At 38.5% G+C, this 13,369-nt stretch overlaps 1 pseudogene; it reads left to right on the plus strand.

Moving 5' to 3' along the window:
* The first annotated feature begins 204 nt into the window (after nt 1-204).
* On the plus strand, nt 205-11,849 carry LOC139708537 (heat shock 70 kDa protein 1-like; annotated as a pseudogene).
* The last annotated feature ends 1,520 nt before the right edge of the window (nt 11,850-13,369 follow it).

Consider the following 13,369-nt stretch of genomic DNA (forward strand, 5'->3'; position numbering starts at 1 on the left):
TCACAGGCAGTGACTTTTACCACTACGCAAATTGTTTCGGAAGGGAGGAGTGCTAAGAACAGCCGACGATTTGTTTACATTTTTGTTTTAGGCGATTTTGTCATGAACTTGAGTGTTGCTTAGGTTTTTTTCTCTACTTTTAAATATTTTTGTTAACCTTTGTCGGCACACTTTTATACCGGTCTCCTAAAGTAGTACGACAAAATGGCTCAAGGAAAAACTCCAGCTATTGGAATCGACTTGGGAACGACATCTTCATGTGTCAGTGTGTTCCAGAACGGCAAAGTCGAGATCATTGCCAACGACAAGGGAAACCGAACCACACCGAGCTACGTCTCCTTCACGGAGACTGGAAAGCTGGTTGGAGATGCTGCAAAGGACCAGGCCGTCATGTAAGTTTCTCTATTCATGCGTACCAACACATTTCATTTTGAATTCCCAAGTATGATCTAAATATTAAGCTTTTATTATCAGGGGATGGCTAGTAACTGATCAGTGGGTATCAGTGGAATGCTGGTGGATGATTGTTCAAATCCTTGTGGGATTCATTTAAGAGTACAATGTAGTATTGTTGACTAAAACATTATTTGCTTCAGAATGGTATCATTTTCAAGTAATGTGCAGTTTAATGTTTCCAGGTTAGCATGCCTGTACAGTGACTTGTGACTTTATTTTAACATGTTATAAAAATTCATGAAATTATACGTGAACGAAGAGAAGGACTTAAAAGAAAGACGCAATATCACTCTTTTAATAAGTGTCGTAGTAAAACCATAGCAATGAATAGTAAAGACGTTGATAGAATCATGCATGACCAAGACACAGAAATTAATACTAGTAGTTGATAAGTGAAGTATGTGTGGTCTGTTGTGAGCAAGACTTCTAAGTATTTAACGGACAAAAAATGGAGTTCTATTGGATGAATACAAGAAGAAGACAGTGAGGTCACTGACGCACGTAGATGAAACGGGGTCATCCCACAAGACCGACACCCACGAGTCATACAGTCTACGAGTGCGACATTGAAAACAGGTCCATGAGTCATACAGCTCACGAGTCATGTCGGCACAGCCCATGATTTCTACACTAGGAAAATAAAGCACATGAGTTCGACACTAGGTAAAAACAGCCCACGTGTTTGACAGATACAACTCGGGGCTTAAGGTATCGGTCTCATGGGCCTTGTTAGCGTGGTGTCGAACTCATGGGCTGTATGACTCGTGAGCTGTATAACTCATGGATGTATGACTCGTGAGCTCTAAGACTCGTGGGCTGTATGACTCGTGGGTGTCAGTCTCTTGACGAGCACCCGATGAAACAACCTCAGCAGCAACATCCTTTTAAACGGCAACGTTTTCTGGCATGCCCATTGCAATAAGAAATACTTATTGACATAGTTCAGTAGGCCAAGCGTGATAGGTTCATTGTGTGATTGCATGACACGACTGCGTTTCCACCGTTTATTTACAGCCCGCTATTTGAGATACCTTTTTTAAAGGTTTCTTGATACACCAAATCCACGTAAGCAATGTTCCGTGAGAAACTGGTAGTTCTGTTTCTTTTTTTTTTAATCTTAAAGACGTGTTAAGATGTTCTGACTACTAGTGATTGCAGGTGTTTCATTGGACAGTGTAATGAAAATCTTCATCGCAGTTAAATTTTGTTTCTATGTCAATGTCACGTACATACCGATCCTCTCATTACCCAACTCATGTCCGACCCTCATGCTGGCAGCACTTTTTCCTTTCCTAAAATGTTCTTGCTTTTTATTTCTCTCGATGGCAAATCGTCATTTCTTTTTTTCCGATTTTTCTGCGGAGTGAATGACTATAACCAGTGTCATTTGCTTTTCTCTGCTGGAAAGAACACGGTGTCCCACAGTCTGAAACTCAATGTGAAACACAACGTGAGCACAGTGTGAAATGTCCTCACATCGTTATCTCCGTGGTTAAATGCGATCCTTGTTTTGAATCATCAATTCACAGTGTAAAACAGAACATTACTGTGATATGAAACTCTATGGAAAACCACTCCACAGTGTGAAATCATATTTACACTGTTAAATTCAATCGTTTCCATGAAGCCGACCATGTGACCACACCTTCAACACACTGTTCTTTCCAGAAAGGTTTCTACTTTGGACTTGGACCTCAACACATTCTCCAGGCCATAACTTGAGGTGTTAAAGGATGGTACAATATTGGTGGAAATGAGAATTGGGCTTTTAACTTTTTGCGAGATACCTAGAAAATACATATGAAATAGCACATAACATACCATTTTATGAGGAATTCAAAAATTATTTGATAAAAAATGGGGTTTGGAATGACTGAAACATCCAAAAACAAAGTTAAGTAAAACAAAGCGATCGTAATAAAAGGTGGGTCCCACACTCAATTAGAGTCGCTCTGTTTTGGATATCTCAGCCATTTAAAAACCAATTTTCATCATAATTATAAACATTGAATACCTCATAGAATTGCATGCTCTTTCATATTTCATGAGAGGTTTCTCATTATCTCACCAGCAAATGTTAGAAACCTGAAATTAGGTCGCAACCAAAACTATACAATCCTTTCGGCCGTAATCTGGCAGAACTCCCTAAGTCGATTTTGGTCGATTTTCAGGTTTTGAGTGTTTTGTGTGTTTTTTCTCATGCTCTTTCAAGTGGGCCAAAAAATAAGTTGTGAATCGGTACATAAAGTTATTTTTAGAAAGTAATTTTGGCAAAATTCCTGAGGAGAGAGGGCGATTAATCTGGCAGAACTGCGTAAGTCGAGATTTGAAATGAATTTTCCGATGTTAAAGCCCAAACAAAGTTCTGGTACGCCTGCAAAAGTTGTCAAATTTCGCTCCCAAATGTGAACGTATGCTTAAGAAATGTGCAGGATAACGATGTTATTACAAGATATTCGATGGGTAACGACGAAAATGCGAAATATTAACCAAAAAGGTTCAGTCTCAGTACTTACCCGAACGGGGTCAGGCTAACCTCGGACTCGGGGATAACTCGGCTTCGCTTTGACGGTGGGATGAGTTGTAATGGTTGTCCCTCTGATTATACAGTGTTGTCCTATGGGAGCGGCCTGTATAAATTAGCGCTTCGTATTCTGGCTACTCGCAGTTATGGTCCGAGTTGTTACAACGCGCGCATCAAAAACCTCTTGTGCGCGCATGCAAAATCAGTGTGCGCCTATCAAGCACCTCTAAAACAATCAAAGGCGCTTGATAAACAACAACAAAAATTCCAAAGACCGCGCGTCTCAGCAACTGAGGACCGCGCGCTGCCATTTTTGTTTTGTTTTGTACAAGATTACGTTAGCACGCACTTTCCTGTCCATTCAGTTAGGCCTCATTTGGTATTATGCAGTAGCCAGTAGAATGTGGCGATCACTTACTGCGTGTGAATTGTCTGAAGTAGGGTCGAATTTTTCCCGAGACCGAGTTAGTCTGGAGCCTTCTGGAATAAAAGTCGGTTTTCCTACTATTATTATTTTTTTCAAAATACTCCAAACCGACTTATCATTCCGGCAAACTGCGTCAGCCAGGTAAGTTTCTTAGTGGACTCTTTCGATATATAGCAAGCAAAAATGAAATGGTGCGAGACGGGTTTTCAAGCACTTACCGAAACTTAGTTTTCACTTTAATCAGGCAGAACTGCGTAAGTCGACTTACGACAACGCTTGGACCAAGGTGTTCCTGCATCCCGCACGGACATGGTATATCTTAACACGCGCGTGCGCGACCTTGGTAGTGACGAACGCGCTGCGCGTTCAGGCTAGCAGTGCCTAGCTAGCTAGCTAGCTAGACACGTCGTACGGCTACGCTACGCGTGTATTGTACACGACGACAGTCACGCTAAAGCAATAACCCTCGTTACTCTTGGGGGAAATTGCCACTTTCTTTCCCTTCATAGACTGGCAGGCTTCAAAACAGGTCGATATGCGGTATGCCGTACTATTAAGTTTTGCTACAATCTAGTGTTTTTTAAGCCTAGACCATTTCTAGATCTAACAAACGTTATAGTTTGCATCTTGTCTGACATCACGCTCCAGTCAACTTTAGGCCTACTTAGTACTGCTGCAGCACTTGTCCATTGTTAATGTACGTGAAATCAATGTACTGTGCGGTAGCGTAGGTCACGCGAACAACAATACATGTATCTGTAATCCATTGACCATAGCTTCTTATTTTGTTTTTCATTGTAATAAGCGGTTAGTGGGCTTGGATCTATGAGATTGATCTCGAGAAGTTTAATGAATATCTGGAATACCGTCCATAACGATGGCATTTTCGATCCAATCCTACAGACGTCAGAAATTGACCAATACTAACACTTTTACAATTTACTTTTTAATACAGGTACCGTACCGGTACTCTCAGTAGAATTGTGCAGTAGGGGCCTACTAGACTACATCCTGGGGCCTACCGTTACTTAACTTAGTCTGAATCGCCGGTTATTCTGTCTTTACTCAGTTTTCTATTTTTCTAGATTTGATTCGGCCAGACATTCTTGAAATCTGTAATATGAAGAATCTAGAATCTACAGGTTAAACGCTAAATTATAAACATTTAGCCCTAGAAATAGATATAGGATATATAGATAAATAGAGGTTCTAGGCTTTATACGTTGTTCTTAGATCTACTATAACATTAGTACCTTCTAGGCCTTGATCCCCAATAAACAGTCTATTCGCTAGCTGTAGATTTAGCCCCTACCTGGATATAGAGTCTAGATCTAGAGTCTAGACTAGAAAATCTAGAAACTAATTTTCATTGATCTACTAGTCTGTTATAATGACGCCCCAAAATAGACGTCTGGATGTTACATAGACCTAGACAATCGAGTAGGCCCTAGACAGAGTTCGAGAGTTCCCGTACGTTTTTAATAGGCCTGCGTGGATAGTAACGGTTAGAACACTACTGGTTCAAAACCACTAAATATGTACAATTTAGTGAAATACTTGTCGCAATAGTTTTACCAAAGAAAAAATAAAGCAACGACCGATTGTCATAAGTTTCGGGTAATAGTTACCGTTAGTACATTATTAACTAGAACTGCCGAGAATTTGAACATCCAGTTATGATTCTTTCGGAAGTTATGCATTCATAAAGATGGCAAACCCGCCAAAAAAAGCATGTCGCAAATTAATAGTTTTGCCGATATGTTACTATTATGCAAATGAAAGCATGATCTTTTTTCATTAAAACTTGTTCTAAGGCAAATTAAGCCATTTGCCTACACGTTAGAATAAAAAGAAATATAATTGAAAACTGTTCAGTTGAATTATTTTACAAGTCAAATTTGTCGCAAAGGCCTGTGAAACATACGTTACCGTGATTTCAAGTGTTCCTTTAAAACATTCCCTGGGGTTGAAATTGTGAATTATCCGTCCTAAAAACTTAGAAAATGTCTCGTCCAATGCTGTAAACAATAGTTGTGCCACCTGGTTATCTGCTGCAGAGAAAAAGCTTCAAGCACTAATATGTGTCAGACCGTATGGTTAAGAAATGAAACATACGTTACCACCGCTATGGAAAATTAAAAATGAAAATGTTACAAGGAAGATGCCAAACATAGGCATACGGTACCCCAATCTCTCCACTGAGATTTCAATTTTGAGCCATTACTAATCGCTTGAAAAAGTCACATCGAAGGTCTGATGTAACTTACGTTACCGAAACATACGTTACCCCCGAAAAAATAATCTTAATTATATTCACTAACATTGCAACCATTCATCGATAACAAGTGCTATCTAGAGCCATCTTACTCCATAGTTGCATAGAAACAGTCCTTGCGACAAAATGGCGCATCACGTTGACGACTCACAGGGAATGGACTGCACGAGATCTTTCTCAGTATCTGAGCGAACGGTATATATATTTTCAAAGTCATGTTTAGCGTAATCACATTCAAATATTGGTACTTTTTTACTATAAGCAAGTACTTTGGTGTTTGTTTTGTCGAGGAGAATAATAAGTTTACATCACACTCAGATGTTATACAACATTAAGGTACTTAAACATAGGGTCAATATTGTAACGTAGGTTTCACTTAAGGTAACGTAGGTTTCAATTTTACATCTGCATGTACACTGTCGTACTTTTCACCAAAGCTTTATCCTAAAAACGACTAATATCCATAAATAAACAGATGAAAAACATATTTCAATTTTACGCTTGCACTAAAATTTCTTTTTGGCGATAATCATTGTCAATGAGGCCCTGAATACCCTGGTAACGTAGGTTTCAATCACTCTATCAAAATCAATCCAATATGTATGTTTATGATATATGAATGATGAAAATAATGGTTTTCATTTTAATTATCATATCATATACTTCAAAGTTATAGTGACTGTAGTCTACCAAATTCATTATGTGACACTTCATTCCTTGTAATTAGAGGTAACGTAGGTTACGTAATTATGTAAGAATATCTTATTACTGATTTGCAGTATGGATTTTCTTATTTCTCTGTTAAGGGAATCTTATCATTACTCCTTCGGTTCCTAGAGGTCAAAATGGGAAAATAAAGAGCCAAGATTCAGGCCGATTACTGAAGAAGGAAAAAGGAAAAGATTGGAGAAGAAGCCTTCCGTACTCTCTTAAAAAATTGAGTGAATATATTCACTCTTCATCGAGTGAATACAAAAAAAGAGTGAATTTAGAGTAAAATTGGAATTAATTTTGAGTAAAAAAAAGTTCATTTTCACTCATTTTGGGGTGACCTCAGGGATCACTCGAAGATTTAGGAGTGGTCCCTGAGCTCACTCTAAAAATAGTGAAAATGAACATTTTCACTCTAAATTCACTCTTTTTTTTATTCACCCCATTAAGAGTGAATACTTTCACTCGATTTTTTAGAGAGTAAATCCGAGAAACAACGTGTAAAAAAGTATTACGTTCCTGTGGAAAATCTTAAGAGTTGGGAAAAACAAGAGCACAGAAAAAAAAATGAAAGAGTTAAAAAGCACAGAGCGTTCGGCAAGAAAATAAAAGAAGACTTAAACCGATCTCAGCAAAGGGTGAATGAAGGTGATAATGTCGACTTGATTGACAAGGATTGACAAGGAAATTGATTCACAAATTTAAAAATTTGCTAATGATGTATACTTATGTATGCTTTACAATGAAAGGTACTGTATAAAAGTGTTGGCTTGTAGATATCAAATTGAAAGGATGAAATATATGTAAATTTCCTTGTTTATGCACCGAAAATCATCCATGAAAATTTCTACCCAATCTAACTATTCCGAGATATTAATGAAAATATGAAGTTTAACCAAGAAAATAGAAGAAAGCGTCATACTAACGCTCTTATACCAACTTTTATATAATTTCACTAAAATACAACTCGCCACATTTGCATTATTCTCTCCTACACTGGCTCTTACCCAGTATGCCTTTTATTGAAAGTTGCCTTTTGCAGAAAAATACAAGATTGTGAGTTTACAGTTGTCTTTTATAATGATGTCCACTGAAAACATTTTATAGGTCACCGAACTTTTATTCTATGTAATGGAGATAGAAGAACTGCAATTTGTTCTTCTGACATTTCTATGCCTTTTCCATTGCCTCCCCCCCCCCCAAAAAAGGGGGGGGGTATCCAAATTATGAAAGGTGCGCCTTTTTGTGTTTATCATTGTTGTCTTTATAGACTAGTGTGTCATAGGTCAGTTATACTCTCAATCTAAAACCGTGAGAAAGCTGTCTATTTACGTGACCACTCTTAAATTGTTCATAATTCTGTATTTTTGTGACTATTACCCAAACCATGCATTATTGTTGCTTAAAACTTACAGATTTCTTAGCACATTATTGAATAATGTGCCAAGAAATCTGTACGTTTTAAGCAACAATAATGCATGGTTTGTTCATTAATGAAACTCGTGATAATCATGCATTATTAATCATAAAGCAGTGCTGGTGTTTGCATTTTAAACTTCATAGGCTCGATGTGATTTATTTCACATTTTTCACTCTTATGCCTGATATACCTTATTGATGCAAACTTTAATATGCTGAACAGTTAAGTGCTGACCAGTTTGTGCACTCACATTGTGCAATGTTGTTTAGCGATGCATCATTCCTTTTTCATGCACTTTCCAATGCATCTCCACTTTCGAGTGATTAATATTTCAATCTGGAAATATTTGAAACATACGTTACAATTGTTTATAGTACACACTGATACATTTTAGGGGTTCTTGACAATGTCTTTTGTGACTCTTATATAAATGCATTCCTTTGGTTTTAAACAGGGCACTTCAACAGGTAATTTTGCAGTGAAACTCATGATATTCAGACAAAATAAACTCTTGAAATCTAAATATTGTATTCCAATTTTTCATTTTTGGCCAAATGTATATACTATAAGGACGATAAAATCAGACGACAATTAAATAAATCTGCTTCCAGAAGTACTGAAGGTCTTGCAACGCTGGTACTTTTGATATTTATTAGAACTCTTAAAATTTATCTTCTTTTTTAGTGTTTAATATATTCATGTAACATACGTGACTCATATGCGTAACAAACGTTACCAAGGTTTAAACAGTCACATTTTCATTTGTCATATGGTGACTGAGATTGTTTGAGAATATGTGCAGGACAAATCCATCTAAAATCATTTGGCAGTTTTCTGAAAGTTCTATGTGTACGAATAAAAAAAATATAGGAAACAATCTAACTTTACATAGTTAACAACCTCCATCATATCTATCAATATCTTAATTCACGGTTACAGCAACTCATCAATGAATGGAAAATATAGCAGGCACATTGAAATAAGAATGGTCATATCTTCGAAACTATCCACCAATAGAAGGATAGTTAAATTGTCCATCTCTAAACATAATGAATATGGTCAAAGAAAAATAAGCGCAGTAACGTAAGTTACAGTGGTGAAATTTTCATGTTCAACTTCAAATTTCAGAACATAAAAAGTTTGCAATATTTGTTGCTCATTTTTGTTTAAGTTGAAATTCAGTGTATCCTCTAGCAATTTTTCGTTGTCGGAATGTTTTTGAGAAAACTTTATTTTTTCAAAATTTCAAAACCTGAATTGTACATTTTTAATGGTTTTGGCCCTACTACCCTAACGTTAGTACTGTAGTAGCAATAAGGCCTACAGTAGGAGTCGACACAAACGAGAACTAGGGTCTATTTTTTATTTTCTAATAAAGCTGTAAATAAACTTTTAGTCAGGCCTAGCTCCTAGTATTCTTTAGTTTAATAGAGTTTAGGCCTTCAGCCAAAAGGGTCTAGGCTTACTCTTACTTTGGGCATAGAGTAGGAATACTAGGATAATGATGAGATCAGTAGGCCTATCGTGTGCAGATTCCTAGAAGTACCGCTCTACTAGTCTCTAGATGTCTAGTGTATTGTTAGGCCTGAATAGACTACGGTCTAGACGGTCTACAGTGTAGTACCTGTAGTCTTGATGAACAATATAGCTTAACATCTAGAACCTAGTCTAATATTATTCTTAATCCAAATGCAATGCTTCATGAGATCGACAATAACCCAAGCAGCAGCCAGGCTTTTGATGTAGCAGTACTTCTTGTGCCGCTAAATAATACTGAAACATGAACACAGACTGACAACATTTGGGGAAAGCAAGTTATTTTCCACATACAAAAGAATGGATAAAATGAAATTAAATGTGAATCAATAATGATGACTTTATACAATACAAATATTTCAAAAAAATTGTACTCGATCTAAAATATTCATTGTTTTGACACTGCATCCGCTGAATAGTAAGGGGGTGGATGGTAAAATACGATAGACAACCCGCAGAAAATAGACCGAGATACGTAGTTCTGGTTGATAAACCACGTGTTTATCAGCCAGAACTGCGTATCTCTAGGAGATACGCAGTTCTGGCTGATAAGCACGTGGTTGACGACAAAAAGAGATACGTAGTTCTGCCTGATGAAACACGTGCTTATCAGGCAGAACTGCGTATCTCCTAGAGATAGATACGCAGTTCTGCCTGAAACACCCCCCGCATGGCCAAAAACTTACGCAGTTCTGGCTGATCAACCCGGGCACGTGACCAGAGATACGCAGTTCTGCCAGATTACGATCGCAAAAATTTGGCGACGATTAATCTGGCAGAACTGCGTAAGTTTTTTAAATTGGTAATTTTTACTACTTAAAAAGGTCAAATTGTCATTTTTTTTTTGCTGGAAATAAATTCTTTAGACCAATTATGACCGAGAAAAGAGGAAAAATGCAACTCATCGTATCTCAGTTTAGGAAGGTGTAACATTGAATCTTTAAACCCGATTTCTGGCGTAATGTGTTAAAGGAGATACGCAGTTCTGCCAGATTACGGCCGCTTTTAATCCTTAAATATTCTTTGTTTCTATCCCTTTACATCTAGAAATCCAGAGAACACCTTCTTCGCCGTCAAGCGATTAATGGGAAGGCTATTTACTGATAAAGTTGTGAGTGAGAACATGAAAATCTGGCCTTTCACTGTTGTTGACCGCCACGGCAAAGCCATGTTGCAAGCAGAGTACATGGGAGAAACAAAGACCTTTGCCCCGGAAGAGATTAGCTCGATGGTCCTGACTAAGATGAAGGAGACAGCCGAAGCGTACCTGGGTCAGAAGGTTACCGATGCAGTCATCAGCGTGCCGGCTTATTTCAACGACGCCCAACGCCAGGCGACAATGGATGCTGCGGCGATCGCAGGTCTGAACGTTATGCGTCTAATCAACGAGCCAACAGCGGCGGCCCTGACGTACTGGCATAATAAAAATGTGGAAGGCGAGCGACATGTGCTAATCTTCGACCTCGGAGGAGGGACATTTGATGTCTCTATTGTCACCATTGACGAAGGAATTTTTGAGGTTAAATCGACATCAGGGGATACCAATTTAGGCGGCGAGGACTTTGATAACCGGCTCGTTGACCATCTGGTTAAGGGATTCAAACTCGAACATGGCAAAGAAATTAGCTCCAGTCCACAATCACTTCGTCGCCTTCGGACGGCAGCTGAGCAAGCGAAGAAAGATCTGTCGAGCATCACAGAGGCTAACATAGAGGTGGATTCTCTCTTCGAAGGAATTGACTTTAACTCCAGCGTCACCCGAGCTCGCTTCGAAGAGTTATGCTCAGATCTCTTCAAGTCTTGCATTAAGCCCGTAGAGAAAGTACTGAAGGACTCTAACCTCGAAAAAGGACAGATTGTATCCATTGTCATGATTGGAGGGTCGACCCGCATCCCAAAAGTACAGAAGCTTCTTATGGATTACTTCGGAGGCAAAGAACTGAACAAGTCCATCAATCCTGATGAAGCTGTGGCCTACGGTGCAGCGGTCCAGGCAGCCATCTTGTCTGGTGATCAGAGCGAGGACATCCAGGATCTCTTACTACTTGACGTAGCTCCCCTGTCTCTTGGTATTGAAACTGCTGGTGGCGTGATGACATCCCTCATCAAGAGAAATACTACTATTCCAACGACAAAAACTGAGACTTTCTCAACGTATGCAGACAACCAGCCAGGTATACTCGTTCAGATTTTCGAGGGAGAGCGGTCAATGACAAAGGACAACAACTTACTTGGAGGTTTCGAGTTAACCGGTATTCCTCCTGCTCCGAGAGGGATTCCACAGATCGATGTGACCTTCGACATCGACCGCAATGGCGTCTTGAACGTGACCGCCGAAGACAAGAACACCGGTCCCGTCAACGTTAGGAGGTGTGCCAAAAAGGAGGATATTGACCGATTGGTCAGCCAGGCAGCAAATTAAAGAGCTGAAGATGAGCGTGGTCAAGAGAAAATCGCCCCAGGGGGCCCTCAGTGTAAGCAACGGAGATGCATCCCCTAAGGCCGTCATCCATTCGTTGGACGTCACTTCACCGGCATCAGTTGATGAATACATGCGCCGAAATCCAGAAGAATCCTTGCCAGTCATGTTAAAGCTGCCCACTTAATACGACTCCAAGTCTCCGAGTAGGAGATCCACAGGCGGCCACCTCTTCGGAAAGTGAAGGTGGGCTACCGTCGAAGAAGTAATTTTATGATAGACGACACTTTGTCCTCAGTCTCCACTCTCTTTGGTTGTATAGCTCGTCTATAATGTTGCATAAGTTTGTATGTATCTAAGCAATGTGTTTTGTTTTGACAATGGAATGGTGAAAAAGATAACAATTTCACGAAAAGCACTTTTTGTGAATGTCAACCTGAATTGATCGGTAGTGCAACCTTCGTTTGCGACGAGTTTGAAGTCGAAAGAAACCTTGGTATATGGAATTTTGGGAAGTCTTTGTCAAAAGTTTTGGATTTGGGTATTCAGGAGATACAATGTATGATACTTTCTGAAAATTTCTATTGGGCCTATCGAAATAGATGTATACACCATGACATCTTTCCTGATGAAACTTTCATGTTAATTGTTTTCATGAAGACATGTTATAATAATTATAATCTTCATCAAAGTTTACTAAATAAACACTGTAAGTCTTGATATCTGTAGAACACCTTGTTATGTTTACATTAATTGTTACCCAAATAACCCCTGTAATGTGTACTGGTAAAAGTGTAAGAAGTGTAACAAATTCTTAAGGCAATTAAATGCTTGTTCGTTGTATATTTGATTTATATATATATATATATATATATAGGAAGAATTTACATTTTTTGAAACACCTATGTACGCCAGGATGGTGCAGGATGGTTTATCCTATTTAATCTACATTCAATACAACTGGCCGCCTGTCTTTCAAAGTATGCTATTATTAGTAATGTGCCGGATAAGCCTGAACAGATAATAACATACTTTGAGAGACGGTTGCCACTTATATCTGATAGATAAGAGAATCACTGCTGATTATTTACATTCTTTAATACATGTCACGCCAATTCTAAATTTTGGTTCACGAAGAAGACTCTAATTTTAATAAATTCTATATTTCCATATGCCTATATGTTACATCGGCATTCCTTGTAATGTTTCTTTTTTTTTTGGCTATTCCGATATTATAAGCGTTTATTTTGTCTTCGTATCCGTGGAATAAAAGACATATAAGGTTCTGACAATGACAGCGTTACCTTTTCCCCAATAAATACCATTTATTACTCTAGACTAGAACATTTTAATACTCCTCAAAATGGTTGCTGATATTGTCCGTAATTCTTGAGATATATAAGAGTGAGTCTATGCTCAGTTTTCGAGTCCTCTCTACATTTCGTCAAACCTGGGGTCCACTAGAACATGGAAATTCATTGGGCAACCTATGCACATGTTCTTCAAAGACTTTGTTCACTGTCTTTTTCATTCCTAAGCACTCCGGGGGTTTCAATACACATCTTCGGGTGAGAGAAAAATGTCCGCGTCCTTATTCTGAT

This window comes from Diadema antillarum, unplaced genomic scaffold (genome assembly GCF_040938485.1).
Source record: "Diadema antillarum isolate AM-2024a unplaced genomic scaffold, OU_Dant_1.0 seq00001348_RagTag, whole genome shotgun sequence".
NCBI classification, from domain to species: Eukaryota; Metazoa; Echinodermata; class Echinoidea; order Diadematoida; family Diadematidae; genus Diadema; species Diadema antillarum.